The sequence below is a fragment of the Engraulis encrasicolus genome, unplaced genomic scaffold, assembly GCF_034702125.1.
Source record: "Engraulis encrasicolus isolate BLACKSEA-1 unplaced genomic scaffold, IST_EnEncr_1.0 scaffold_29_np1212, whole genome shotgun sequence".
Taxonomy (NCBI): domain Eukaryota; kingdom Metazoa; phylum Chordata; class Actinopteri; order Clupeiformes; family Engraulidae; genus Engraulis; species Engraulis encrasicolus.
In genome coordinates, this window is record NW_026945588.1 from 1,281,165 (window position 1) to 1,286,164 (window position 5,000).

A 5,000-nucleotide genomic window follows, 5' to 3' on the forward strand; every position below is an offset into this window, starting at 1 on the left:
AGACAGCTCGGTAGAACGAGATAGTCCGGTGTTCCCAACAAGTTGAACTCCACGAGACCAGAGCGCCTCGCTGGCGGGGATGTCGCAACTTCCTTCTATCCTCGCAAGCAGTATTGGGAAACACTCGGGGCGGAGATTGGAGAAATCTCTCTCTCTCTCTCTCTCTCTCTCTCTCTCTCTCTCTCTCTTCTCTTCTCTTTCTCTCTCTCTCTCTCTCTCTCTCTCTCTCTCTCTCTCTCTCTCTCTCTCTCTCTCTCTCTCTCTCTCTCTCTCTCTCTCTCTCTCTCTCAAAATAAAAAAATAAATCTAAATTCAAATGTGCTTTATTGACATGCCTGTTGGTATCAGTGTTGTCAATGCCTACGGATAACATCAAAATACAGAGTCAAGGGTAACAGAACATTATGGTCAATACCCCTCTCTCTCTCTCTCTCTCTCTCTCTTCTCTCTCTCTCTCTCCCTCTCTCTCTCTCTCTCTCTCTCTCTCTCTCTCTCTCTCTCTCTCTCTCTCTCTTGGACGGAGGGATGAAGAAGTGTGTTGAGCAGCAGGAGGGATGTGAAAGCGCGTTGCCCCAACATTTACTGCTGTGGTGTGTCTTTTCACTTCTCCCTCTCCCTTACACACACACGCACACACACACACAGACACACAGACAAACACACACACGCACACGCACACACGCACACGCACACACACACTGGTTGCAGACTCAGCATAAAGTGTCTCCTAAAGGGTCATATTCCCACGCTGTGACAGATGACTTTTTCCCCCTCAAACTTTTGAACACAATTTCTGAAACTTTCCATTTCCATTTTCGCACAACTGCAAACACTAATGGCAAATTAAAACATGAGATTGGTGAGAGCAAATGCTTCTCAAATTAATAGCAAAACAGTTTACATGCACAATCCCTATTGTTTGTAATATAAACAATTTAAAATTCAATCTCAGTGAAGCACTTTGTAAAAATATAGCTTCCTATAATTGCATAATTTATTCCCACGTAAACTATGGTGGATGCAGGTTATTGATGCAAATTATTCTATGAACAGTATTACATGTAATGTACTATTATAAGGAGCATGGGGGGGGTGTGGGTGAATGAGTTGGCGCCATCAGAACTGTCTGTACTAATTGATGTGTGTGTGTGTGTGTGTGTGTGTGTGTGTGTGTGTGTGTGTGTGTGTGTGTGTGTGTGTGTGTGTGTTTTAATGTGCCTGTTATGTGTGTTTTAATAGACTGTTATGTTAACTGTTATGGAAGTGTGTGTGTGTGTGTGTGTGTGCGCATGTGCGTGCGTGCGCGCGCGTGCGTGTGTGTGTGCTTTTCAGGTGATTGCTGTGTCAGTGTGACCAAGACCAAACTGAATTCCTGATGAAGTGATGAAGAATGTTCACCACATGATTCTGATACTGATATCTCGATACCTTTTTTGTTACATTGGGCGGCTGCACAGTACAACAAAACATGTGTCGAGATAAAGAAGGTATGCAAAGCAGTTATAACAGCCTGCAAACACACCTACAGCATACGGCAACACTTAACTTGACATGTCATTACAGTGTCATTACAGTGTCATGACACAGTTAAGGGCCGTACACACATGTCGCTGCTAGTTACTCGCTCAGCGGATGAAGTCAATAGAATGTCTAAGTGTTCCAGCGAGTCTCGCTGGCGAGTAGGGGAGGACAGTACAAGCGATGCGATGTGGGCGGGTTCCGAGATAAACTTATTTTATCTTCGAGCGACGCGAGTTAAGCGAGTAACCAATTGGAATGCAGGATACAGATTATTGACAGGTGACGTTGCCCCTGTGGTGTTCTGACCACCCAACTTCTGCACGCCATCACACTTTGAAGTGTTGAGGAAAATACATCCAATACAGTGTACACCATCAAAGGCTCATATGCATGGTTGTGCACTGCACACGATCAACGTTAAACAGCGTAGGCCTACATTTTGTTTCGTACGGACGTTATTGGCGCGGACAGCGGGAACCATGACAACCAGTAAACAAAATCACCCAGAGCGAGTGGCAAGTAGGCGAGTGAGCAAGTAGCGAGTAAATAGCAGCGACGTGTGTGTACGGCCCTTTAAGCAAGTGTCATAAACATGATGTCCATGTCATACACATTTTATGACTGTTGGCCTAGAAACATGCGTTTATGGCAAAGACAACCTTGTACACAACCCAGCTAAGCAAGAAAGATGAGATTTTAGCCATAGGTTCGCTCTAAATTACTAAATGCACGAGATATAAGCCATAGATTTGTTCTAAATGACAAAGTATAGTGATTGGGGTCAGAGTTCTGCAAAGTGAAGGCAGGAAGTTTTGCAAAGTTTGTTCTGCTGTGCAACTCGTGTTGTATGTTTTGACAAAAGAGAGGAAAGGATTTGAGAAATAACTCGGGCAACTGAAACATTTGTCAACAACATAGGGGCCTACTTGACACACACACACAAGGCAAGGCAAGGCAAGGCAAGTATAGCGCATGTCATACACAAGTGCAACTCAATGTTCTTCACAAAATTAACAAATGCAAAAAGAAAGGAAACAGGGAAGAAAGAAGGAAATACATTTGAGTCAAAGAACATTTAAAACATTAAGATAAAACATAAGATAAAACATCAGGTAAAACACACATAAACATTCACACACACAAACACACACACTTTTAATTGTGCACATGGTTGTTGGAGTTCATGCTGTGTGTGTGTGTGTGTGTGTGTGTGTGTGTGCGTGTGTTTGTGTGTGTGTGTGTGTGTGTGTGTGTGTGTGTGTGTGTGTGTGTGTGTGTGCGTATGTGTGCATGTGAGCGTGCACCGTGCGTGCGTGCGTGCGTGTGTTTCCAAGGCCAGTGTGCTAACTGCTGAGCTGAGCTGCAAAACAGTGCATGGGCTGGGTCTAGGCAGCACATCATCACCAGGCACTGATGATGGCTTAAGAGCCGACACGCGTCTGCTTGTGGACATGGTGGTAATATAAATAAATAATGAGACGCAGCTTGTGAGTACGGATTTTTCTTTTTTTCTTTTTTAAAGTTGATACCTTTTATCGTGCAGCCAAAGTCATTCCCGTAAGTTGAGCGCACCCTCTGACAAACTGGGTCTAGGTAGCTCATTTCGACAGCACTGGAGGGCTAAGGTCAGGGTTAGATCCATATGGTACAATAATTGTAGTAGCTCATTTCGACTAGAGATGCACCGGATCCAAGATCCGGTTCCGGATCCGGCAGGATAATAGGGTTTTTCAGAGGATCCGGGTCTGGCAGGATCTTAAGCAGTGGATCCGGTATCCGGCGGTTACCTAAAAATCAGGATCTGGTGTATCTCTAGCCTAGGCTTTTCAGTCAGTCTTTCACAACCCCAATCGCTGCATGGAGTGAAAGCCCTTTGGAAGCGGCTGTTGCAGGCAGTGTAGCAGTAAGCCAATGAGTCTAAAAAATAGTTTGAGCCAACGTAATAAAAAAGGGCCCACGTGTGCGAGTGTAGGCTATGTGTTTCAACCCTTTCGTAGGATCCGGTATCCGGTTCCGGTTAAGCAGTGGATCCGGTATCCAGCAGAATCCTAAAAATCAGGATGCGGTGCATCTCTAATCTCGACAGAACTGGAGGTGTAAGGTCAGAGATATAGCTATGGTATAATAACTGACAAAGCAGCATATCGTCCGTAGGCTACTGCATAGTTTGAATTAAGGGTAGCTCAAAGGAGCTCATTCTGACAAAGCAGGACATATCAACATTACTGCGTAGTTTATGTTAAGGCTCAAATACCCAGGCCCCTGTAAAATAGGTCTGGCGCGGAGCCCACGGAGGGAGCAGATGGCATATTGCTGACGATGATGAGCCACCCTACTCCCCCCCCCCCCCCCCTACTCTATTTTTTCTTTAGTTTTTATTTTTCCCCTCCCTGACTTTACCTGTGTTACATGTGTCTTAAATGTATTTATGTAAGCTACTGGATACCTGAATTTCCCCCCAGGGATCAATAAAGTTACTCTACTACTCTACTCTTCTCTACTCTCTCTCTTCTCTCTCTCTGCCTTTTCACTTCACTGTGTGTCGTGCCTTATCACACTGATTGCAGTGCCTATAGCCACAGTAAAACTAGGTCATGCCCTGATGAAGACCCAGTGTGGTCGTTGAAGCCGGTTGAAGTTTTTAAATATGTACCCCAGTTTAAAATAAATGGTTTTTAAATTAGAAAAGTACAAACTACCTCCTTGTCTCTATATGCAAGAGTCACCTGAAGTAGGCCCAACGGCCACCAAGTTGTGAAGAATGGACTTTGTCGTTTAACTTCAAGAGCACCAGCATATTAGAGTATACGATCCAACAAAGAAGAGCGCTCAGCATCTCTCCCCTGTAACAGTAACGCTAGTGTTGGAATGCAGTGTGCGTGTTTCTTCACGATCATCTTAATACTTGAGTAACCGCCTTGTGATGCTGGATCTTGAAAAGCAGCCTAACCCCCAAAACATAGCACCCAACAGATTGCTGATGTACTGCAGACGCAACGCCGTGTGTGTCAGGACTCGGGAGGACCAATCAGCTGGAGATCACTTTGGAAGATCAGGATGCTGCGTGCAGTGCTTAATATCAGCGATAGTGCACATGTAACCAACAAAATCCTATACGAGGGAATACCAAGTGTGAGCGAGAACATTGCTGTAAGGAGAATGAGACTTGCAGGACACTGCCAAAGGTACCAAGAACTGCCAGCCAGCAAACCGTCGCATGGGTGCCGGTCAAGACGACGTCCCACACTAACATATGTGGACATACTTAAGAAGGACGCAGGAACCCAGAGAACCAGCAAACTGAAAAGATGTATGGAGAATCGGGATGATTGGAAGCAACGATGGAAGGCTCGTCTGAGGACGACCTAGAGAGACTTCCGCTGGCTGGGCTGTGATTGATGGGAGAAGATGGTGGACACTGGGAAAGACTCTTGTGACTGAGGGGAGAAGAAGATGGTGGACACTGGGAAAGACTCTTG

General features: G+C 45.2%; 1 protein-coding gene across 1 annotated transcript in view; it reads right to left on the reverse strand.

Annotated features, from left to right (window-relative positions):
* Nucleotides 1–53, reverse strand: part of zmp:0000000936 (interleukin-1 receptor type 1) — a 25,035-nt gene extending 24,982 nt beyond the window's left edge. Inside the window, exon 1 of the mRNA XM_063193120.1 lies at nt 1–53. This exon is cut by the window's left edge and continues 88 nt beyond it. The gene's annotated coding sequence lies outside the window, so the exon portion shown is untranslated.
* Between the last annotated feature and the right edge of the window lie 4,947 nt (nt 54–5,000).